The sequence below is a fragment of the Chiloscyllium plagiosum genome, unplaced genomic scaffold (assembly GCF_037043375.1).
Source record: "Chiloscyllium plagiosum isolate Xiang-an unplaced genomic scaffold, Cpla_swu_hap1 HiC_scaffold_5, whole genome shotgun sequence".
NCBI classification, from domain to species: domain Eukaryota; kingdom Metazoa; phylum Chordata; class Chondrichthyes; order Orectolobiformes; family Hemiscylliidae; genus Chiloscyllium; species Chiloscyllium plagiosum.
The window spans coordinates 134,009,877-134,036,491 of record NW_028270143.1 but is presented as its reverse complement, the minus strand read 5'-3'; positions in this window follow the sequence as shown (position 1 = coordinate 134,036,491).

Genomic DNA, 26,615 nt, shown 5'->3' with positions numbered 1-26,615 from the left:
TAACAAATGAGACATCAAGGTTGCAAATTTGGGGAGGTAGTGTCAGAGAGGGATAAAGTGGAATCAGGTGTAACAGTATTTCAGTTGAATAAAGGCAATTATGAAAGCATGAAGTAGTAGCTGACCAGAATTGACCGGGGGAGGAAGGTAGCAGGAAAAACTGTAACAGCAATGGCGGAAGTTTCTGGGAGTAATTCTAGAGACATGGCAAAAACACATTCCTAAAAAAAGAAGCATTCACGAGGGAAGATGAGGCAATCATGGCTTACTAGGGAAGTCAGGGATAGCATAAAAGCAAAAGAGAAAGTATATAATATGGTGAAGGGCAGTGGGATGTCAGAGGATTGGAAAGCCTATAAAGTCCAACAGAGGACAACGAGAAAAGAAGTAAAGAGGGAGAAGATTAAATAGAAGGTTAAGCTAGCCGGTAATATAACAGAAGATTACATGAGTTTCCTTAGATATATAAAGGGCAAAAGAGAGGCAAAAATGGACATTGGCCACTAGAAAATGACGCTGGAGAAGTAGCAATGGGGAACAAAGAAATAGCGGAGGAACTGAATAAGTACTTTGCAGCAGCTTCATGGTGGAAGACACAAGTAATAGCCCAAAAATTTCCCAAGACATTCGGGGGGTTGGAGGGGAAGCAGCGGTGAGTATAGTAGCCATCACCAAGGAGAAGTTGCTAGAAAAATGGTCCAAAGGTGGATAAATGACCTGGACCAGATGGAGCACACCCCAGAGTTCTGAAGGAGATAGCTGAAAAGACGGTGGAGGCGTTTAAGTGGTGATCTTTCAGGAATCACTGTAGTCTGGGAGGGTCCTGGAGAGCTGGAAAATCACTAATGTAATCCCCCTGTTTAAGAAGGTAGTAAGGCAAAAGGTGGGAAATTGCAGGCCAATTAGCCTGACCTCACTTAGAGTCATAGAGATGTGCAGCATGGAAACAGACCCTTCGGTCCAACCTGTCTATGCTGACTGGATATCCTGATTTTGGAATCCATTGTGAAGGATGAAATTTCTGAATACTTGGAAGTGCATGGTAAAGTTGGGCAAAGTCAGCATTGTTTCATCAAGGGGAGATCATGCCTCACAAATCTGTTAGAATTCTTTGAGGAGGTAACAAGCAGGTTAGACCAAGGAGAGCCAATGGGTGATATCTTCTTGAACTTCCAGAAGGCCTTTGACAAGGTGCCGCATGGGAGGCTGCTGTGTAAGATAAGAGCCCTTGGTGTTAGAAGCAACATACTAGCATGGATAGAACATTGGCTATCTGGTAAAAGGCGGGGTTAAAATTCCTGAGAATGGTATTCTGTAAGGGTCAATGTTTGGACCACAACTTTTACGTTAATGATCTGTATGAAAGGGCATTCTGGCTAAGTTTGCAGATGATGCAAAGATAGTTGGAGGGACAGGTAGTATTGAGGAGGCAGGGAAACCGCAGAAGGATTTGGACAGGTTAGGAGATGGGCAAAGAAGTGGTAGATGGATACAATGTGGGAAAGTGTGAGGTCATGCGCTTTGGTAATAAGAATAGAGGCATAGGCTATTTTGTAAATAGGGAGAAAATTCAGAAATCTGAAATACAAAGGGACTTGGGAAGTCCTAGTCCAGGATTAACCTGAGGTAAATTTGCAAGTTGAGTTCCATAGTTAGGAAGGAGAAAGTGAGGTCTGCAGATGCTGGAGATCAGAGCTGAAAATGTGTTGCTGGAAAAGTGCAGCAGGTCAGACAGCATCCAGGGAACAGGAGAATCGACGTTCTTCAGGAAGGGCTTATGACCGAAACGTCGATTCTCCTGTTCCCTGGATGCTGCCTGACCTGCTGCGCTTTTCCAGCAACACATTTTCAGCCATAGTTAGGAAGGCAAATACAAGTACACAATCCTTTATCCGAAATGCTCAGGACCAGCTGGTTTACGGAATTCAGAATTTTTCGAATTTCAGAATAAGTGCCAGTTCAATGGTGAAATTTTAACAAATCTTACTCAACAGCAGAATCACAGTGAGTACTACGGGCCCTGAGACAGAATTGAGGCCTGCCAGTGCTGGGCCACACACCCCCACGTTGCATCTGAGTGACATGCATCGAGTGAGTGTGGAGTTGGGTTAACTGTTTGCATGCCAAACAATCTTGTTAATGAGATAAAAATTTCACAAAAAAAACCTTCAGATTTTGGAGCTTTTTGGATTTCAGGATTTTAGATAAAGGGTTGTCTACCTGTACAATGTTCGCATTTATTTTGAGCGGACTAGATTTAAAAGCAGGGATGTACTCCTGAGGTTTTATAAAGCAGTGGTCAGACCACATTTAGAGTATTTTGAGCAATTTTGGATCCGATACCTCAGGAAGGATATAATAGCCCTGCAGCGGGTCCAGAGGTTCATGAATATGATCCCAGGAATGAAAGGCTTATTATGTGAATAATGTTTAAGGATTCTGGGTATATAATCATAGTCACAGAGATATATAGCATGGAAACAGACCTTTGGTCCAACTCTTTCATTCTGACCAGATATCCCAATCTAATCTAGTCCCATTTGCTAGCACTGGGCCCATATCCCTCCAAATCCTTCCTATTCCAATACCATCCAGATGTCTTTTAAATACTGCTTTTGCACCAGCCTCAATCATTTCCTCTGGCAGCCCATTCCATATATTCACTACTCTCTGTTTTCCCTTATATCTTTCCCCTCTCACCAAAAACCTATGCCTTCTAGTTCTAGACTCCCAATCCCAGGGAAATGACCTTGCCTATTTATCCTATCTATGCTCCTCATGATTTTATAAACCTCTCACGTTTATAAGGTCACCCCTCAGCCTTTGATGCTCCAGGGAAAACAGCACCAGCCTATTCGGCCTCTCTCTATAGCTCAAATCCACCAACTCTGGTAACATCCTTGTAAATCTTTTCTGAACCCTTTCAAGTTTCACAACATTCTCTGACAGCTGCAACATGACCTCCCAACTGTTAGACACAATACTGTTTCAAAGGATGAGGGGGATCTTATTGAAGCTTACAGAATACTGAATAGCCTGGACAGAGTGGACTTCTGGAAGATGTTTCCATTGGCAAGGGAGGCTAGGACCCAAGGGGGCAGCCTTAGAGTACAGGAAAGACCCTTTAGAATGGAGACGAGGAGAAATGTTTTCAGCCAATTCATTGCCACAGAGGGCTGTGGAGGCCAGGTCATTGAGTGTATTTAAGGCAGAGATGATTAGATTCTTGATAGTCAAGGGATCAAGATTTATGGGGAGAAAACGGGTAAATGAGTTTGATAAATTTAACAGCCATGATTGAATGGCAGATCAGACTCAATGGGCTCAATGGCCTAATTTCTGCCCCTATGTCTGATGGTCTTATGGTCCAACTAATCCATGTTGACCAAGTTTTCCAAACTAAACTATCCCCACTCATCTGCATTTATATCCCTCAAAACCTTTCCTATGTATGTACCAATTCAAATGTCTTTTAAATATTGAGGAGACAGTGGCCTATTGCTGAAATGTTAATCCAGAGACTCAGAAAATATTCTCAGGACCCAGGTTTGACCCATTGCAGATGCTGTAATTTGAATTAAAATTTAAAAATCAAAGTTAATTAGAGTTAGAATCCCTAGTGTGGAAACAGGCCCTTCCGCCCAACAAGTCCACACCAACCTTCCAAAAAGTAACCCATCCAGACCCATTCCCCTACCCTATATTTACCCCTGACTAATGCACGTAGCCTACAGATCCCCGACCACTATGGGCAATTTAGCATGGCCAATTCACCTAACCTGCACATCTTTGTGAATGTGGGAGGAAGCCAGAACACCCAGAGAAAACCCACACAGACACTGGGAGAATGTGCAAACTTAACACAGACAGTCGCCCGAAGCTGGAATTGAACCCTGGCACTGTGAGGCAGTAGTGCTAACCACTGAGCCACCAAACTGCCCCATGACAAGAGTATAATGGTCACCATGATTCCTGAAGAAGGGCTTATGCCCGAAACGTCGATTCTCCTGCTCCTCGGATGCTGTCCGGCCTGCTGTGTTTTTCCAGCACCCCATATTTCAACCATGAATCCAATGCCAGTTGTTGAAAAACCCCATCAGATTCACGCCTGCCCTTTAGGGAAGGAAGCTGCTATCCTAACCTGTTTTGGCCTACATGTGACTCCAGATCGACAGTGATGTGGCTGATTCTTAACTGCCCTCTAGGCAAGTAGGGATGGGCAATAAATACTGCCTAGGCAGTGACACCCTCATCGTGTGAATAAATAGAAGAAAATGTTGGAACTCTATCTGCATCCACCGCCTCCACTTGTCGTTCCTTCTACATGAAAACCACCTTCATCCTTTGCCGTGTCTCGATTATATGTTTTAAACCTCTAGCACCTCTTTTGTAATGTGCACTCTCTGCAAGACATCACTATTTATTCCCCCGAGTACCTGAGCATCCACGTCCCTCTCCATGGTAAATATTGACATGAAATATTCATTAGTATCTCGCCTATCTCTTGTGATTCCACAAATAGATGACATCATCTGCCAAGGCTATCTCATATCCCTTTCAGGTCAGGCAGCATCCAGGGAACAGGAGAATCGACGTTTCGGGCATAAGCCCTTCTTCAGGAATGAGGAAAGTTTGTCCAGCAGGCTAAGATAAAAGGTAGGGAGGAGGGACTTGGGGGAGGGGCGTCGTAAATGCGATAGGAGGAAAGAGGTCAAGGTGAGGGTGATAGGTCAGACTGGGGTGGGGGCGGAGAGGTCAGGAAGAAGATTGCAGGTTAGGAAGGCGGTGCTGAGTTCAATGGATTTGACTGAGACAAGGTGGGGGGAGGGGAAATGAGGAAACTGGTGAAATCCGAGTTCATCCCTTGTGGTTGGAGGGTTCCTAGGCGGAAGATAAGGCGCTCTTCCCCCAACTGTCATGTTGTTGTGGTCTGGCGATGGAGGAGTCCAAAGACCTGCATATCCTTGGTGGAGTGGGAGGGGGAGTTGAAGTGTTGAGCCACAGGGTGGTTGGGTTGCTTGGTCTGGGTGTCCCAGACGTGTTCTCTGAAACGCTCCGCAAGTAGGTGGCCTGTCTCCCCAATATAGAGGAGGCCACATCGGGTGCAGAGGATGCAATAGATGATGTGTGTGGAGGTGCAGGTGAATCTGTGGCGGATATGGAAGTTTCCTTTGAGGCCTTGGAGGGAGGTGAGGGGGGAGGTGTGGGCGCAAGTCTTGCACCTCCTGCAGATGCAGGGGAAGGTGCCGGGAGTGGAGGTTGGGTTGGTGGGGGGTGTGGATCTGACGAGGGAGTCACGGAGGGAGTGGTCTTTACGGAATGCTGATAGGGGAGGGGAGGGAAATATATCCTTGGTGGTGGGGTCCGTTTGGAGGTGGCGGAAATGATGGCGGATGATGCGCTGTACATGGAGATTGGTGGGGTGGTAGGTGAGGACCAGTGGGGTTCTGTCCTGGTGGCGGTTGGAGGGGTGGGGTTCAAGAGCGGGGGAGCGGGAAGTGGAAGAGATGTGGTGGAGGGCATCGTCGACCACATCGGGGGGGAAATTGCGGTCCTTGAAGAAGGAGGCCATCTGGGTTGTACGTTTTTGGAACTGGTCCTCCTGGGAGCAGATGCGGCGGAGACAAAGGAATTGGGAGAATGGGATGGCATTTTTACAGGGGGCAGGGTGGGAGGACGTGTAGTCCAGGTAGTTGTGGGAGTCGGTCGGTTTGTAGTAGATGTCCGTGTTGATTCGGTCGCCTGAGATAGAAATAGAAAGGTCGAGGAAGGGAAGGGAGGAATCTGAGACTGTCCAGGTGAATTTGAGGTCAGGGTGGAAGGTGTTGGTGAAGTGGATGAACTGTTCAACCTCCTCGTGGGAGGTTCCAGCAACACATTTTCAGCTCTGATCTCCAGCATCTGCAGACCTTACTTTCTCCTCATATCCCTTTCAGCCATCCTGATTTCCCTCTTAAGAATGCTCCATACCCTATATACTCTTCAAGAGGTTCGCTTCATTCCGGTGTCTATACCTAATATATAACCCCTTCTTATTCTTGACAGCCTCAATATCTTTATTCATCCATTATTCCCTCCTCTTACCAGCCTTCCCCTTCATCTAATCGGAACATAAAATCTCTGAACTCTCATTATCTCACTTTTGAAAATCTTTCACTTGCCAGTTGTCCCTTTACCTGTAAACATTCCATGACTGAATTTTAAAAATCCTTGCCGCATATGCATGAAGACTCAAGGATAGGGTGCAGAGCAAGATAAACACAAGGCCAGAACCTTTGGGAACCTTGGTCTACTCCAATCAACTTTTGAAAGTTCCTGTCTCATACCATCAAAATTTGCCTTACTCCAATTAAGAACTTTAACTTTTATACAAGACCTACCTTTTCCATAGCTATTTTTAACCTAATAGAAATATAATCACTAATCCCAAAGTGCTCCCCCACCAACATTTCAGTCATTTGCCCTGCCTTATTTTCTAAATGGTCCAGTGATAATGTCACTGGGCTATTAAACTAGAGTTGCAGACCAATTTTCTGGGAACATGTGTTCAAATCCCACCAAGAATTAAAAATCTAATGATGATTATTAAACGATGGTCATAAGTATGCCTCAGGTTCACAAGCATCCTTTAGGGAAGATATGGAGATGCTGGTGTTGGACTGGGTAGACAAAATTAAAAATGTCACGATAACAGGTTATAGTCCAACAGGTTTAGTTGGAAATACAAAGCTTTGGGAGTCCTGCTCCTTCGTCAGGTAGCTAGTGATATGCATGATCTTCTTGGAGATCCTCTGTACTTTGAGACAGCAGCTTGTGATGTCAGTGATGTGGAGGTGTCAGTGATGGACTGAGGTGGACAAAGTTAAAAATCACAAAACAGGGACATCCAAGATGGCGGCAATCTGAAAGGTCTGCCCTATGAGCTCTGCACCACAACCCAGGCGAAGTGGTGCTTTTACCCTCTCCACCTAAGTTATTTTGGAAAAATCTGATAATTAAATATAGGTGGAATCGTTATAAACCCTTTCTTTAGCAAGGGAAGATGACTAGAAGGTTCATTTCTCCGTAGCATTGGACACACGTGCAACCATAACTGTGACCGCAGCTGCAACCTCCTCTGCAACTCCGATGGAATCACTCACCCAACAGAGTGAGTTGGGTGCAAATTTCATGAAGCTCCAGGAGATGATTGAGGCGTTGATCGACGAAGTTACACCACACTTGAACCAATCTTGGCCTTACTCCACAAGCATGAGCAGGAGCTGGAAGGAGTCGGAAAGCGAGTAGACGAGGTCAGACGGCGGACTGCAACATCAGAGACCGTGATCGAATCCCTGACGGGGTGGATCCAGGCCCTCGAGAAGCAAGTCTGAGCCTTAACAGAGCAGCTCGATACCCTCAAAAACAGAGTTTGGAGGAAGAATATCCGCGTCATTGGCCTGCCGGAGGAAGTGGAAACCAGTGGCAGTAAGTTTTGTTTAACACTCGCTGCTGCGATTTCTTGGTTAGGAGGCCAAGGTAGGCCGGGTGAAGGTCAACAGAATTCACTGGGTTGCGGTGTGCAGGCCCAGTTCGAATCAGCACCCCTGCCCATTCCTAGTGTGATTCCAATACTACAGGGAGAAGCAGAGAGTAACGGAAGCTTTAAGATTGCAGGGGAAGAATCCACAGGCTTTGATCTACAAACTATCCAAGGAAGTCCTTTGATGAGATAGAGTCATATAGGTGTACAGAACACAAACAGATCCTTCGGTCCAACTCCTCCATGCCAGCCAGATATCTCAACCCAATCTAGTCCCACCTGCCAGCACCCTCCAAACTCTTGCTTTTCATATACCCATCTAGATATCTTTTAAATGATGCAATTGTACCAGCCTCCACCACTTCCTCTGGCAGCTCATTCCACACGTGCACCACCCTCTGCATGAAAATGTTGCCCCTTAGGTCTCTTATATTTTTCCCCTCTCACACGAAACCTGTGCCATCTAGTTCTGGACTCCCCCACCTCAGGGAAAAGACTTTGCCTATTTACCCTATCCATTCTCCTCATAATTTTAAAAACCTCTATAAGGTCACCCCGCAGCCTCTGACGCTCCAGGGAAAACAGCCCCAGCCTGTTCAGCCTCTCCCTATAGCTCAAATACTTCAACCCTGGCAACATCCTTGTAAATCTTTTCTGAATCCTTTCAAGTTTCACAACAGTTTTCCGATAGGAAGGAGACCAGAATCGCATGCAATATTCCAACACTGGCCTAACCCATGTCCTGTACAGCCACAACATGACCTCCCAACGCCTGTACTCAATACTCTTTCCAATAAAGGAAAGCATACCAAACGCCTTCTTCACTATCCTATCCTATCTACCTGTGACTCCACTTTCAAGGAGCTGTGAACCTGCCCTCCAAGGTCTCTTTGTTCAGTAACATTCCCTAGGACCTTACCATTAAGTGTATGAATCCTGCTAAGATTTGTTTGCCAACATGCAGCACCTCACATTTATCTAAATTAAACTCCATCTGTCACTCCTCAGTCCATTGGCCCATCTGATCAAGCCCTTCCTGATGAAGGGCTTTTGTCCGAAACGTTGACTTTCCCACTACTCGGATGCTGCATGACCTGCTGTGCTTTTCCAGGACCACACTGATCTAAACTCTCATCTGATCAAGATTCCGTTGTAATCCAAGGTAACCTTCTTTGCTGTCCACTACATCTCCAATTTTGGTATTATCTGCAAACTTACTAACTATACCTCTTAAGCTCACATCCAAATCGTTTATGTATGGTGAAGAGAAGCCTGAAGGACCTCGGTATTCAGTACTCTGTAAGGTACCCAGCAGTGCTTCGTTTTACTTATGATGGGTCCGAATGCTTATTTGATTCTTCGGATAAAGCAAAAAAACTTTCTTGACACTTTAAAATAGACCAGAATATGGACAATAATTTTTTAAATCTCTTTTGCACTTCTTTTCTAAAGAAAGTCTTTTCTTTTTCCAATGTTAGTTGGGGTTAATGTATAGTTGGGATGGATGGAGTGCTCCCACCTAACTTCTTAGTTAATTTTACCTTTCTTTTCCTTTCTTTTGCTTTAGTTTGGAGTGCGGCTCAAGCTGAAAGGAGCTATTTGTGTTTGGTTTAGTTTGTTGATTTTTCATAGATGTAGTTTTTGAAAGTTCTGTTAGTTTGTTAGTTTTTCGGCTGTATGAATCTATCTTCAGTTATGCTTAGTGAATTGTGAGTCGAGTTCTTCCTCTTGGGAGTTTAATGGTTATTGTAGAGGGTCATGGCTGATTGTGGTCTCAAATGATGTGCCTGCAACATTAAGGAGAGTCACTCACCAATCAAGAGGAAAAAGGTACTCTCAAGACTTAAAAAGAGAGGGTTCATGTTGCCCTGATGCAGGAAACTCATCTTGATGATGAAGAGCATCTGAAATTGCAGCAGGATGGGTTTGATTGGGTGTCTTTTCCATTCTTCAACACAAGGAGTAGTGGGGTGGCTATACCCGTTTGGAAGAATCTCCAATTTAAGATACAAGATCAAGTTAAAGATGAGCATGGGCAGTTTGTAATTCTTAAAGCCCCAGTATATGGTGAAGAGTATGACATTAAATTCCTGATAGAGGCATTCTCCCAATTGATTGCCCTTGCGTCACGGCATATTGTTATAGGGGGAGTTTTTAATTGTCTCATAGATCCAAAGGTGGATAGAATGTCCAAAGACTCCCCCCCTCCCCCCAACAAATCTTTCTCTGCAGTTAAAGCAATTTGGTGATTTATGTATGGATTGGGACTGGTGTAATGTTTGGAGATGTCTCCACCCTACAGGTAGGGACTTTACTTTTTTTCTAATCAGCAGAAGTGTCATACCATGATTGATGTTTTCCTAGCCCCCCGTGTTTTCTTTAAACTTGGTAATGTCCTGCACAATTGGGAATATCACCATTTCCCATCAGGCAGCAGTATATTTAGCAGTCAAGATTATGGGCAATGAAGTAGGTTCACATCACTGGCAAATGGACCCCTTTATTCACAAGGACAGTAAGTTCATTGAGTATTTCTCTAATGAGTTTAAAGCATTCTTGGCAATTAATTTGGATACATCTCTTAACTCGTCTATTGTCTGGGAGACTGCTAAGGTCCATGCTAGGGGGAATAATTGTCTCGTACTCTGCCAGTCGGAAGTGAAAGAAGGAGAACAACAGTGCCTGCTTGAGGCACAACTGCAGACAGCTGAGATGGCATATTTTGATAGGCCATCGATGGGTAAGTTGCAGCAGGTCACGGCTCTTCAGTCCATTTTGAATTTCATACTCACACAGACGGCGAGGGAGGAACTTTCCTTTGCGAGACAAAGATTGTTTGAGCAAGGTGAGAGGCCGGGCAGATATCTGACATAACTGATTAGGAAACAGAACACCCCCCCCCCCCCCCACCTCAATCTATTACCTCAATCAGGGGAGGGCCTGGAACTCTTATTTGTGATTCTAAAAAGATCAATGCTGCATTTCAGAGTTTTTACTCCCAATTATATCAGTCAGAAGGCTGTGAGGACAGATGGGCTAAGATGGAGTCCTTTTTTAAGAACCTGGATCTTTCAGGAGTGACCTCTGAACAGGTGTCTCTCCCCTTACTGCCCCTTTAGCAGTGCGAGAGGTACAGGAGGTGGTGAACAGCTTCAAATGGAAAGGCACCGCCCCTGAGGGTGTCCCTGGTGAATTCTACAAAGAATTTATAAATGTATGGTCAGGCCCGATGCCAGACATGTACAATTACTCGTACAATCATGATTGCCTCCTCCATGCATGAGAGAGGCTAATATCTCTATCATCCTCAAGAAAGAGAAGATCCCGGAGGACTGTGCTTCTTGTAGACCCATCTCGCTTTTAAATTCTGATTTTAAAATTTTGTCCAAGACTCTCACATTAAGGCTGGAAATTGTGCTGCCTTCCATTGTCAAAGATGACCATAAGACCATAGGAGTGGAAGTAAGGCCATTCAGCCCATCGAATCCACTCCGCCATTCAATCACGGCTGATTGGCATTTCAATTCCACTTACCCACACTCTCCCCGTAGCCCTTAATTCCTTTCAAGATCAAGAATTATCAATCTCTGCCTTGAAGACATTCAATGTCCCAGCCTCCACTGCGCTCCGTGGCAATGAATTCCACAGGCCCACCACTCTCTGGCTGAAGAAATGTCTCCTCATTTCTGTTCTAAATTGACCCTCTCTAATTCTAAGGCCTAGACACCTCACCTAACGGAAACAAATTCCCAGCATCCACCCTTTCTAAGCCATGCATTATCTTGTAAGTTTCTATTAGACCTCCCCCCAACCTTCTGAACTCTAATGAATACAATCCCAGGATCCTCAGCTGTTCATTGACCAGACGGGTTTTATAAATGGCCGCAGATTCTCTACCAATGTTAGGAGATTACTTAACATGGTCCAAGTGTGACAGCAGTGATCAGTTCGGGGATTAGTGATCTCTTTGGATGCAGAGAAGGCACTTGATCGAGTGAAATAGCCATATCTTTTCTACACCCTGGAAAAGTTTGGTTTAAGTGAAGTCTTTATTAGGTGGGTAAGGATCCTTTCTAGTGGTCCTCTGGCTGTGGTTCCACCAATGGAGTAAAATCCATTTTAGTATCTGATGGGGCAGTCAGCAAGGTTGTCCCCTCTCACCTCAACTTTTTACATTGTCTCTGTCAGCGGCTCAATCACCAATCTGTAAGAATCCTTACAAAACTGCCCCAGAAGTGGGATCAAAGACACATAGAACACATTATACATGGATGACATTCGTATTTTTCTGTCAAACCCAGTAGTTTCTGTACCCCATTTGATACAACCTGTTAATTTATTTGGCTCCTTTTCAGGCTATAATATTAATTTTTCCACATCGGAGTCTACGCCTATGGGGAGTCTTCGAGGAATATCTGATGTTGAGGGTGAATCATGGTTTCCCTTTAAGTGGTCACGGGGGGGTTTCTTTATTTAGGTATTTTTGTTATTCCCGTCTTCGATCAATTATTTAAGACTAATTTTATCCCATTGCTTGACAAGATTAAACAAGATCTTCAAAGATGGGAGGTTCTTCCAATATCTTGGTTAGGCCGAATAGCCCTTATTAAAATGAATGTCCTTTCTCATTTGCTATACCCTATGCGAATGCTTCACTTGATTTTTTTTTCCCAGGCAAATATTTCAGAGACTTAATGGCTGGTTTAGTTCGTTTATCTGGCACAATAGGCAGTTCCTTATTAAGCTCATCAGATTGCAAGTGATCCAAGAAGTGGGGAACGTGGACCTCCCCGATATCAAAACATTTCAATTAAGCTGTCTTTTATCTTTTGTGAGTGACTGGGCTTGTGAAAACCCAACATCAATATGGTTGGATATTGAATCCTGCCGGGCAAAGTGTCCTCTTTTTGGCCTGTTGTTTTTAGATAAAATGAGGGCAGTTGTGAAGTGCTGACATAATCCAATAATTATTAATACTGTCAAAGTGTGGAGACCAATGTAGCAGCGTGAGGGTAATATATCTAAAACTTATTTTCTTACCATTATAGTTAGCATGTCAGGGTTCTGGCAGGGAATAATGGACCCAGGGTAGCTACAGGAGTATTTGAGGCCAAAACATTGGTGTCCTTTGACCAAATGAGCCACATGTATGGATTATCTAGCAGAGACCTAATTGTTCTCTTCAGATTAGGGACTTTATTCAAGAAGGAAACACGCTCTTGACTGACTCGTACAGATCTGAAACAGAGAAGGAGGTGCTCCATGCCAAGAGCACTCTCAGTTAATACTCTTTATCATCTGTTGGGGATGGTCCCTCAGATGATATTGAGTGACTATGAGAGCTCGGAGTTCAGATTTCCTCAGAGGGATGGGAGGATACCTGTGAAAGTGCAAGAAAGATTTTGGTTTATAATGCAACTGAAGATTCTTCAGAGGGTCCATCTGGCCAGAGACTGTTTATTGTTGTAATTTTGTAATTTTATAAAAAATAAATCTTTTCTCAATAATTTTTTTTTAAATCGCACAACACCAGGTTATAGGCCAACAGGTTCATTTGGAAGTACAAACGTTCGGGTGCTGCCCCTTTGTCAGGTAACTTGGGTCTTGAGCTACCTGATGAAGGAGGAGCAATCCAAAAGCTTGTACTTCCAAATACACCTGTTGGACTATAACCTGGTGTTGTGTGATTTTGAACTTTATCCTTCAGGGAAGAAAATCTGTCAACCTTACCTGGTCAGGCTACATGTTACTCCAAAGCTACAGTGATAAGAGTGACCCTTAACTATCCTCTGAAATAGACCAGCAATAACTCAGTTTAAAGGCAATTTGGGATAGCCTCACTCATTGCAGCCCATGTCCAATTTAAAAGAATTACAGAAGTGCTGTATTTGCAGACAGCTGATGGAGGAGAGGTGGAATCACTGTACAAATATATATTTGATGGTGGGGACCAGTAGAAGATGAGAGGGAGAAAAGAGTGAAAGGAAAATTGATATTAGTTGAGAACTTTGATTGGAAAATGAATATAAGGAATGGATCTCACTGGTAGTGAAGGACATTCTGATATTCTCAGAGGAGAGTTCTGAAGTACTCCCATAATGACCAGCATGTCACATGTCACAGCAGGAACGGCCTCACATTCTCTCTGGTGGCGTTAAAACTGTCATAGCAATAACACAAGTAAGTGCTAAGATCACTGTTCAAACTTTCCTTAAGGTGTTAAGATTAAGGAGGTGAGCAAATACAAAGCTTAGAGAGATTAGCCGCAGTAACTTAAACTTCAGCTCTTACGCCATAGGAACAGGTGTAGGCCATTCAGCCTATCGAAACTGCTCCACCAGTTATAGAATTATACAGCACGGAAACTGACCCTTCGATATAACTCGTCCATGCCGACCGGGCTTCTCAATCTAAACTAATCCCACTCACCTATGTTTGGCCTATGTCCTTCTAAACCTTTCCTATTCATGTACTTAGCCAAATGCCTTGTAAATGTTGCAACTGTACCTGTATCTACCATTTCCTCAGGCAGATCATTCCATACACGAACCACCATTTGTGTAAAAACGTTGCCACTCACAATCCTTTAAAATGTGGACCCTTTGGCCCAACAAGTTCACACCCACCCTCCGAAGAGTAAACCACCCAGACCTATTCCCCGACTCTATTATCCTATATTTACCCCTGACTAATGCACTTCACCTACACATCCCCTGAACACTATGGGCAATTTAGCATGGCCAATTCACCTAATCTGTACATCTTTGGACTGTGGAAGGAAACTGGAGCATCCGGAGGAAACTCGCACAGACACTGGGGAAACACAAAACTCCACATGCACAGTCGCCCGAGACTGGAATTGAACCTGGGTCCCTGGTGCTGTGAGGCAGCAGTGCAAACTACTGAGACACCGTGCTGCCCATGAAAGTCAGCTCTTCATTCATTGCACGTTTCCTAACTCACAGGAAGTCTTGTTACTCCTTCAGTGGAGTAAGCTACACTGGAACCGACACCCCAATTTTAAAATTTTAATTCTTGGCTCTCAAAGCCTCCATAGCCTTGTGCTCCTGCCCATCTCTGTAATCTCCTCCATTCTTAGAACCTTGCAATTAACCAACTCCATTGAGTCCTATTTTTATAAATACTAACTTCATACTTGCCAGCATGTAATCTTGAGTAACTCTCCAATGCCCAATGGGTTTGTCATTACTGTAGTCTGTGCCCTGTAGAGTTGCTCCAACTCCTTCAGCTCCCAAGGAAATATGGCACCTGGCCCAGCAGTATTAGTCACAAGGTCATAGAGTTGTACAGCATGGAAACAGACCCTTTGGTCCAATTCATCCATGTCGACCATTTATAGAACGTAGAAAGCTTCAGCACAGAACAGGCCCTTTGGCCAATGATGTTGTGCAGAGGGTTAATCCTAATGTAAAAGAAAATAACGTAACCTACGCACCCCTCAACTCACTGCTAGCCATGTGCATGTCCAGTAGTCATTTAAATGTCCCTAATGACTGCTTCCACCACCACCACTGGCAATGCGTGCCATGCAATCATAACTCTCTGCATAAAGAACCTTCCTCTAACGTCCCCTCTATACCTTTCTCCTAATATCTTAAACTATGACCCCTCTTACTAGTCACTCCTGCCCTGGGGAAAAGTCTCTAGCTATTGGCTCTATCCGTTCCTCTCATTATGTTATGTACTTCAATCAGGTCACCTCTCTTCCTCCTTCTCTCCAGAGAGAAAAGTCCAAGCTTATTCAACCTTTCTTCATAAGGCAAGCCCTCCAGTCCAGGCAGCATCCTGGTAAATCTTTGATGCATCCTCTCCAAAGCCTCTGTATCTTTCCTATAGTAGGACGACCAGAACTGGACACAATATTCCAAGTGTGGTCTCACCAGGGACTTGTAGAGCTGCAGCAAAACCTCGCGGCTCTTAAACTCGATACCTCTATTAATTAAAGCCAAAACACCATATGCTTTCTTAACAACCCTATCCACTTGAGTGGCAACTTTGAGGGATCTACATACTTTCACTCCCAGATCCCTCTGTTCCTCCACTCTGCCAAGAATCCTGTCTTTATTCCTATATTCAGCATTCAAGTTCGACCTTCCAAAATGCAAGTCTTTGCATTTATCCAGGTAGAACTCCATCTGCCATTTCTCAGCCCAGCTCTGCATCCTGTCTATGTTGCTCTGCAACCTGCAATAGCCCTCAATACTATCAACAACACATCCATTCTTTGTGTCGTCTGCAAATTTACTAACCCATCCCCCAACCTCCTCATCCAAGTCATTTATAAAAACTACAAAGAGCAGGGGCCCAAGAACAGAGCCCTGTGGGACCCCACTCAACACTGACCTCCAGACAGAATACTTTCCATCTACAACCACTCTCTGCCTTCTGTCAGCCAGCCAATTCTGAATCCAGATAGCCAAATCTCCTTGTATCCCATACTTCCTGACTTTATGAATGAGCCTACCATGGGGAACCTTATCAAATGCCTTGCTGAAGTCCATATACACCACATCCATTGCTCGACCTTCATCGTCCTGTCTTGTTACCTCCTCAAAGAACTCAATAAGATTTGTGAGGCATGATCTGCCCCTCACAAAGCCATGCTGACTGCCTTTAATCATGGTATGCTTTACCCATACTGACTCAGTAGACAAACCTTCCTCAACAACCTTCATTTCTGTAGCTGTAATGCACTTCCTGATTAGCGATGCTACACCCCTCCTCTTTTTTCCACCCTCCCTGTTCTTTTTAAACGTTCTAAACCCTGGAACATCAAACAATCATCCCTGCCCCTTTGAAACCCATGTCTCCGTTATGGCCACAACATTGTAGCCCCAAGTACTGATCCATGCGCTAAGTTCGTCACTCTTACTTCTGACACTCCTTGCATTAAAGCAGACACACTTCAACCGATCCCTTTGTTTCATCACATGAAAATCCTTCCTGATAGATTCAATACATCCTGTCACTGCCCCATCTGAAAGTGCCCCCCTCTGAGATATGTTGCTCTGATTCCCACCCTTCCCCTGCCAATCTAGTTTAAATCCTCCCAAACCACTCGAGCAAATCTCCCACCCAGGACATTTGTGCCCCTCCAGTTCAGGTGCAACCCGTCTCCATCATGTACAGGTCTCACCTTCCCCAGAAGGTATCCCAATGGTCTGGGTATCTGAAGCCCTCCCTCCTGCACCAGCTTCACAGCCACGTGTTAAGCTGCAGTCGCTGAATGTTCCTCACCTCACTGTCTCACCCATTTAAAAACTTCCCGGCAGCCCTCTTTTCTCTCTGCCTTTGGGTTGGCGATGTCATTTCCTGTGCTGATGTCAGTTCCTGTGCTGATGTCACCTGCAATAAGGTTAGACTTCCATGATAGGAAATGACACCACTACAGGAACTGCCATCACCACAGGAACTGACAGCACCAACCCAAGGAAACCTAAACACATAAATCGAAAGCAAGTCACTAACACCAGTGCTTCACCGGACACTCACTGATGATGTTCCATAGTATGGTGATGAAACGTCTGGAAATGAATGTTCCAGCTCTTCGAGCAAACTTACATGCAGAGAAACCTATTCTCTAAAAAGCTGGAATGGATTCAGAGAGGCGAAAGTCAGCATGGCTTTGTGAAGGGCAGGTCTTCCCATACAAGCCTTATTGAATTATTTGAGGATGTGACAAAACAGGGTAGGGGTAGAACAGTGGATGTGGTGTGCATGGATTTTAGCAAAGTGTTTGATAAGGTACCCCATTCAGAAAGTAAGGTGGATCTCTGGATACAGAATTAACTGGCTCATAGAAGACAGAGGGTGGTAGTAGATGGAAAGTATTCAGTCTGGAGCTCGGTGATCAGTGGTGTTCCAAAGGGATTGGTTCTGGGATCTCTGCTCTTTGTGATATTTATAAATGACTTGGATGAGGAAGTGGAGGTGTGGGTTAGTAAGTTTGCTAATGATGTGAAAATTGTGGAGTTGTGGATAGTGTAGAGGGCTGTTATAGATTGCAATGGGACATTGACAGGATACAGAACTGAGCTGAGAAAGGGCAGATGGAGTTCACCAAGGAAAAGTATGAAGTGATTCATTTTGGAAAGTGAAATTTGAGTGCAGATTACAGGGTTAAAGGCAGGATTCTTGGCAGTGTGGAGGAACAGAGGGATCTTGGGGACCATGTCCACAGATCCCTCAAAATTGCCACCTAAGTTGATAGAATTGTTAAGAAGGCGTATGGTGTGTTGCCTTTCATTAGCAGGGGGTTTGAGTTTAAGAGCCACAAAGTTATGTTGCAGTTCTGTGGAGTCTTGGTTAGACCACACTCAGAATCTTGTTTCAGGAGCAGGAAGAGCGGGAGCATCAACAGGGCGCTGATGGGAAAGTGAATCACTGATTTAAATACTTATATAGGCGGAGCGCACACTGAGCAGGAAGGACACAGTACCGCTGAGTAAGTGAAGTAATATATTTGGGTGATTGCATTACCCGTACCAAAACTCAGGTAGTGTCTCCCATCCATCCTTCTCCTCGAATCAAAAACCAGGTTATGTGCGTTGGATAGATAAGGTAGTTAGTTGTGTTTTCGTTCTTTATTTTTCTACAGTCTTTTTGGGAATTTTACACATTGGGAATGAAGGTCAGGGCAGTTGAATGTTCCTCCTGCAGAATGTGGGAGGTAAAGGTTACCACTCATGTCCCTGCTGGCTGCATCTGCAGGAAATGTACCCAGCTTGAGCTTCTCGAAAACCACGTTAGGGAACTGGAGCTGGAGCTATATGAACTTTGGATCACTTGGGAGGCGGAGGGGGTTAGTGAGAGGAGGTAGTCACACCTCAGGTACAAGAAAGAGGCACATGGGCTACTGTCAGGGATTAGAAAGGAAACCGGCAGACAGTCCAGGGAACGGGAGGAACAGATTAGTTGTTATGGGGGACTTTAACTTTCCAAATATAGACTGGAAATACTATAGTTCGAGCACTTTAGATGGATCAGTTTTTGTCCAATGTGTGCAGGATGTTTTCCTGACACGGTATGTAGATAGGCCAACAAGGGGCGAGGCTGCACTGGATTTGGTACTGGGTAATGAACCCGGCCAGGTGTTTGATTTGGAGGGAGGTGAGCACTTTGGTGATAGTGACTACAATTTGGCCATGTTTACTTTAACGATGGAAAGGGATAGATTTATAACGTAGGGCAAGTGTTATTACTGGGGGAAAGGCAACTATGATGCAATAAGGCAAGATTTAGGATGCATTGGATGGGGAAGGAAACTGCAGGGAATGGGCACAATTGAAATGTGGAACTTATTCAAGGAATAGCTACCACATGTTCTTGATAAGTATGTACCTGTCAGGCAGGGAGGGAGTAGATGAGCGAGGGAGCTGTGGTTTACTAAAGAAGTTGAATCTGTTGTCAGGAGGAAGAAGGCATATGTTATACGAGATGTGAAGGCTCAGTTAGGGCACTTGAGAGTTACAAGTTAGCCAGGAAAGACCTAAAGAGAGAGCTAAGAAGAGCCAGGAGGGGACATGAGAAGTTGTTGGCAAATAGGATCAACTAAAACCCTAAATCTTTCTATCAGTATATCAGGACTAAAAGAATGACTAGAGAAAGATTAGTAGTGGGAAGTTGTGCATGGAGACCGAGGAGATGGGGAAGCGTTAAATGAATATTTTTCGTCAGCATTCACATTGGAAAAAGACAATGTTGTGGAGGAGAATACTGAGATACAGGTTACTAGACTAGACAGGATTGAGGTTCACAAGGAGGAGGTGTTGGCAAAACTAGAAAGTGTGAAAATAGGTGAGTCCCCTGGGCCAGCTGGGATTTAACCTAGGATTTTCTGGGAAGCCAGGGAGGAGATTGCCGAGCCTTTGGCTTTGATCTTTGTGTCGTCATTGTCGATAGGAATAGTACCAGAAAACTGGAGGATAGCCACTGTTGCCCCCTTATTCAAGAAGGGGAGTACAGATGACCCTGGTAAATATAGACCAGTGAGCCTTACCTCGGTTCTGGATAAAGTGTTGGAAAAGGTTATAAGAGATAGGATTTATAATCATCTGGAGAGTGATATGATTATGACAGTTAACACGGTTTTCTGAAGGGTGTGTCATGCCTCACAACCTTACTGAGTTCTTTGAGAAGGTGACCAAACACGTGGATGAGGATAAAGCAGTTGGTGTGGTGGATATGGATTTCAGTAAGGCGTTTGATAAGGTTTCCTAAGGTAGGCTATTGCACAAAATACAGAGTCATGGGATTGAGGGTGATTTAGCGGTTTCGATTAGAAATTGGCTTGCTGAAAAAAGACAGAGGTTAGTTGTTGATGGGAACTGTTCATCCTTAAGTTCAGTTGCTAATGGTGCACCACAAGGATCTGTTTTATGTCCACTGCGGTTTGTCATTTTCATAAATGACCTAGATGAGGGTGTAGAAGGATGGGTTAGTAAATTTGTGGATGACACAAAGGTTGATGAAGTTATGGATAGTGCTGAAGGATGTTGCAGCTTACAGAGGGACATAGATAAGCTGTAGAGCTGGGCTGAGAGGTAGCAAATGGAGTTGAATGTGGAAAAATGTGAGGTGATTCACTTTGGATGGAGTAACAGGATTGCAGAGTTCTGGGCTAATGGTAAGATTCCTGATAGTGCAGAAGAGCAGAGAGATCTCAATGTCCATGTGCATAGATCCCTGACAGTTGCCACCCTGCTTGATAGGGTTGTTAAGAAGGTATACGATGTGTTAGCTTTTGTTGGTAGAGGGATTGAGTTTTGGAACCATGGGGTCATGCTGCAGCTGGAAAGAACTCTGGTGTGGCCACACTTGGAGTATTGTGTACAGTTCAGGTCTCTGCATTATAGGAAGGATGTGAAAGCTTTGGAAAGGGTTCAGAGGTATGGAGGAAAGGTGTTATGAGAAAAGGTTGAGTGACTTGAGGCTGTTTTTGTAAGAGAGAAAGTCCAGAGTTAACTTAATTGAGACACATAGAGGGTTAGGTAGGGTGGACAGTGTAAGTCTTTTTCCTCAGATGGTGATGGCTAGCATGAGGGGACACAGGTATAAATTGAGGGGTGATAGTATAAGGACAGATGTAGTTTCTTTACTCAGTGAGTAGTAGGGGCATGGAATGCACTGTTTGCAACAGTATTAGACTCGCCAACTTTAAGGGCATTTACATTGTCATTGGATAAACGTATGGATGAAAATGGAATAGTGTAGGATAGTCTTGATTTCAGATTGGTTCCATGGGTTGGCACAACAACAAGGGCCGAAGGGCCTGCACTGCATTGTAATGTTCTATGTTGTGTTCAGTTCTGGTCAACTCATTATAGGAAAGATGTGAAAGCTTTAGACAGGATGCAGAGGAGATTAGCCAGGATGCTACCTGGACTGGAGGGCATGTGTTATGAAGAAAGGTTGAGGAGCTAGGGCTTTTCTCATTGGAGCGAAGAAGGATGAGAGGAGACTTGATCGAGGTGTACAAGATGATGAAGGGCATAGATAGATTGGATAGCCAGAGACTCCTTTCCATTGCGGAAAAGACTGTTTGTCAGCCTAAAATGGTCAATAATGCCATCGTTACATCACACGATCAGATTCTTAAAGTACCATTTCAATATACTTACACAAAGCGTAACAGTAAAATGTTAATTTTAAAGGAAAGGAAGCAGTGAAAAGTAACTATAGGCCAGTTAGCGGAGTGTCTTTTATTGAAAAAATGTTTGAGTCTGTTAAAAAGGATGTAATAGCAGAACATTTAGAAATGTATAATACAGCCTAAGAAAACTATTTTGCACGTTATACATGAATGTTCCAGATGAAGGAACTGAGGGCATTCTGGCTAATTTTGCAGATGATACAAAGGTAGGTAGAGGGACAGGTAGCATTGAGGAGGCAGAGAGGCTGCAGAAGGATTTGGACGGTTCAGGAGAGTGGGCAAAGAAGTGGCAGATGGAGTACAACGTGGGAAAGTGTGAGGTGATGCACTTTGGTCGGAAGAATAGAGGCATGGACTATTTTCTAAATGGGAGAAAATTCAGAAATCTGTAGTGCAAAGGGACTTGGGAGTTCTAGTCCAGGATTCTCTCAAGGTAAACTTGTAGGTTGAATCAGTAGTTAGGAAGCCAAACGCAATGTTGGTATTTATTTTGAAAGGACATGAATATAAAATCAGGGAGTATTGTACACAGCTTTGGGCCTCACATCTCAGGAAGGATGTACTAGCCCTGGAGCGGGTTCAGAGGAGATTCACAAGAATAGTCCCAAGAATGAAAAGCTTAACATTAGAGGAACGTTGTGTCCATACTCAATGGTGTTTAGAAGGATGAGGGGGCATCTAATTGAAACATACAGAATACTGAATGGCCTGGACAGAGTAGATGTTGGGAAGACGTTTCCATTGCCAGGAGAGACTCTGATCCGAAGGCACAACCTTAGAGTAAAAGGAAGACCTTTTCAAACGGAGATAAGAAAAAACGTCTTCAGCCAGAGAGTGGGGAGTCTATGGAATTCATTGCCACAGAAGGCTCCGGAGGCCAGTTTTTTGAGTATATTTAAGACGAAGATAGATAGGTTCTTGATTGTCAAGGGAATCAAGGGTTACGGGGATAAAGTGGGAGAATGAAGTTGAGAAACATATCAGCCATGATTGAATGGTGGAGCAGACTCGATGGGCTGAATGACTTAATTTCTGTTCCTATGTCTTGTGGTCTTATGGTCTAATATGATGAGGCAGTGTCTGACAGAAAATGCTGGAATTATTTTTGCGCTTAGAAGAAATTTAAACCAACAGCAACAACATTAACAAATGTCTCCACGAGGAAGTTGCTCCCCATTCTTTTCAGATGTAACCTGTCCACTCTAAGGCCCTCCCTCCTGCACATGGGATCCAAAGCAACTTAGCAAGGTGGATCCAAAATTGGCTTAGTGACAAGAGAACAGTCAAAATAAACTGCAGATGCTGGAATACGAAGTAGCCAGGCAGGAGGCTGGGAGAACAAAGCAAGCCAGGCAGCATCAGGAGGTGGAGAAGTTGACATTTCAGGTGTAACCTCTCTTCAGCTCTGATGCTGCCTGGTTTGCCATGTTTTTCTGGCCTCTTGCCTGTCTACCTAGTAACAGGAGAAGGCGATTATAGGACTGTAGCCCAGTGTGCACAGGTATACCACAGGGATCAGTGCTGGGTCCCTTATTGTTTGTGAAAATCATAAATGATGTTAGTGAGGATTTGGAGAGAATGATAAGTTTGTGGATGACGCAAAGATTGGCGGGGTGGTTGACAGTGAGGAGGAAGGTGTTAGATTACAGATTAGATTATATTCCTTACAGCGTGGAAACAGGCCCTTCGGCCCAACAAGTCCACACCAACCCTCCAAAGAGCAATCCACCTAGATTCACCTCTATACATTTACCCCTGACTAATGCACCTAACGCCATGGACAATTAGCTTAGCCAATTCACCTGACCTGCACATCTCTGGTTTGTGGGAGGAAACCGGAGCACCCAGAGGAAGCCCACGCAGACACGGGGAGAATGTGAAAACTTCACACAGACAGTCACCCGATGCCAGAATCGATCCCAACTCCCTGGCGCTGAGGCAGCAGTGCTAACCAATGACCTGCCGTTCCACCCTAAGAGGAGGATAGAAAAGAGGGTGATACGTGTATGGAATGAGCTGCCAGAAGATGTGGTGGCGGCTGGTACAATTGCAACATTTAAGAGGCATCTGGATGGGTACATGAATAGGAAGGGTTTGGAGGGATATGGGCCGGGTGCTGGAAGGTGGGACTAGATTGGGTTGGGATATCTGGTCGGCATGGACAGGTTGGACCGAAGGGTCTGTTTCTGTGCTGTACATCTCTATGACTCTATGATGAGCAGATTACCTTCAAACTAATTTAACACTGATAACTTAGAAGAGGGAACAAGACAAGAGAGTACTCAATGAATGGCAGGACAAGAGGAGGAACGAAGAGATCTTGGGGTGTTTGTGCACAGACCAATGAAGGCAGCAGGACAGGTTCATAGGGCAGTTTGGAAGGAATACAGGACACTTACCTTTATCAGGAGAAAGTGAGGTCTGCAGATGCTGGAGATCAGAGCTGAAAATGTGTTGCTGGAAAAGCGCAGCAGGTCAGGCAGCATCCAGGGAACAGGAGAATCGACGTTTCGGGCATAAGCCCTTCTTCAGGCTTATGCCTTACCTTTATCAGTCCAAGCATAGATTATAAGAACAGGGAGGGTTATTTGGAGCTGTACAGAACTTTGGTTAGATCACAGCTAGAGTACCATGTGCAGTTCTGGTCACCACATTATAGGAGGGATCTGATTGCACTGGAGGGATTGCAGAGGAGGTTCACCAGGATGTTGCCTGGGATGGGGCATTTCAGAGATGAAGAGATGCTGGATAAACTCAGGTTATTTTCTTTGGAGTGTAGAGGCTGTGGGGGACCTGTTAGAGGTGTACAAACCTGATGGCCTCTTCCAAACTGAAAATGTGTTGCTGGAAAAGCGCAGCAGGTCAGGCAGCATCCACTCTGATCTCCAGCATCTGCAGACCTCACTTTCTCCCCTTCCAAACTGTATGTTTCTATGGATGGAGAAATATTTCCCAGAACAATTTGACTAAATCTGAACTGCCCTCTGAGGTGGCACAGAGAACCCCTCAGCAATTAAGGAGGGACAACAAATATAGACCTTGTCAGTGACACCCATATCCCATGATAGAGCAAAAGAAAGTGATTGAAGATGTAGTGTACACAATGGGGATTAGTAATCATTGCAAAGCCTTTATCCGAATGAGTTTATTCAGCACATCACAGTGAACAATCACAACTAACTTTATTTCAACAGTTCCAAGCACGTTTCTGAAGTTTGGATGATATTATTTCATTTGAAAGAGTACAAGAGATCATAGTTTAATCCACTGAGTGTCCCTGTCATAGAGGGAACTTTAACATTGCAGACTAATTAACAGATATCAGATTATTGCAGATCCATTAATCATAAATGAAAGCATCATCATTGTCTAAATTAGTTATTGCAATCATAGAAACAGAGTAAATAAGAAAAGGACAAGGCCATTCAGCCCTTCAAGCCTGCTTCACTATTGAGTATTGTCACGGCTGATCATCCGACTCAGTCCCCTGTTCCCAATTTCTTCTCATACCCTTAGATCCCTTTAGCCCTAACAACTATATCTAACTCCTTTTTGAAACATTCAATGTTTTAGCTCAAATGCTTTCTGTGTTAGAGAATTCCTCAGGCTCCCCACTTTTCACACCATTGCATCCTAAATGGTGCCCCCAGTGACCTAAATCTGTGACCCCTGGTCCGTGATTCCCTGGTCATCAGGCCCATCCTTCCTGTGCTTATTCTGTCCAGTCCTGTTAGAATCTTGTAGTTTTCAATGGGATTCCCCTCATTCTTCAAAATACCCGTGAATACAGAAAAATAAACCAAAGAACTTGTAGGGGTTGGACGTCAGAAATGGAAACAAATTTCTAGAAAAACCCAGCAGGTGTGATAGCATCTGAGGAGAGAAACCAAAGTTAACATTTTAGGTTCAGTGACCTTGCTTCAGGACTGACAGTATCTTAAAAAAAGGTGGTACATATGCTGAAGACAGGGGGTGGAGGAAAGGTGTGAGAGGATAGATGCAGACAGAGCACAGAGGGAGAGAAAAACAGGCAAGCACAAGGAAAAAATTGGAAGCCAAGAAAGAAGAAAAATTGATAATGGGGACCATAAGTGGGTGAAAACGAATGTGGGGGATGAGTAAAAGACAGGGAAGATGATGTTCAGGCTGTAGAATTATTGAACTCAATATTGAGTCCTGCAGGCTGCCCAAGTGGAAAATGAGATGCTGTTGTTCCAGCCTGTACTGAACCTCACTGGAACACTGCAGCAAACCCGGGAAAGAATGTAGGCCGAACCGGTCCAGTCTCTCTTCAGATATCAGTCCTGCCATCACAGGAATCAGAAACCCCAGGAGGAGCAGCTAGCATCACGGAGAAGAGGGGGTGGGGTCCTGTCACAGTGTCACCGAGAGGAGGAGGTGGGGACCCTGTGACACTGTCACCGAGAGGAGGAGGTGGGGACCCTGTGACACTGTCACTGAGAGGAGGGAGTGGGGACCCTGTGACAGTGTCACCGAGAGGAGGAGGTGGGGACCCTGTGACACTGTCACTGAGAGGAGGGAGTGGGGACCCTGTGACAGTGTCACCGAGAGGAGGGTTGGTGACCCTGTGACAGTGTCACCGAGAGGAGGGGGTGGGGACCCTGTGACAGTCGGTGTCACTGAGAGAAGGGGGTGGGGACCCTGTGATGGTCAGTGTCACCGAGAGGAGGGGGTGGGGACCCTGTGACACTGTCACTGAGAGGAGGGGGTGGGGACCCTGTGACACTGTCACTGAGAGGAGGGGGTGGGGACCCTGTGACACTGTCACTGAGAGGAGGGGGTGGGGACCCTGTGACGGTCAGTGTCACCGAGAGGAGATGGTGGGGACCCTGTGACAGTGTCACTGAGAGGAGGGGGTGGGGACACTCTGACGGTCAGTGTCACCGAGAGGAGGGGGTGGGGACCCTGTGACACTGTCACTGAGAGGAGGGAGTGGGGACCCTGTGACAGTCTGTGTCACTGAGAGGAGGGGGTGGGGACCCTGTGACACTGTCACTGAGAGGAGGGGGTGGGGACACTGTGACACTGTCACTGAGAGGAGGGGGTGGGGACCCTGTGACACTGTCACTGAGAGGAGGGAGTGGGGACCCTGTGACGGTCAGTGTCACCGGGAGGAGGGGTGGGGACCCTGTGATACTGTCACTGAGAGGAGGGGGTGGGGACCCTGTGACACTGTCACTGAGAGGAGGGGGTGGGGACCCTGTGACACTGTCACTGAGAGGAGGGGGTGGGGACCCTGTGACACTGTCACTGAGAGGAGGGGGTGGGGACCCTGTGACACTGTCACTGAGAGGAGGGGGTGGGGACCCTGTGACACTGTCACTGAGAGGAGGGGGTGGGGACACTGTGACACTGTCACTGAGAGGAGGGGGTGGGGACACTGTGACGGTGTCACTGAGA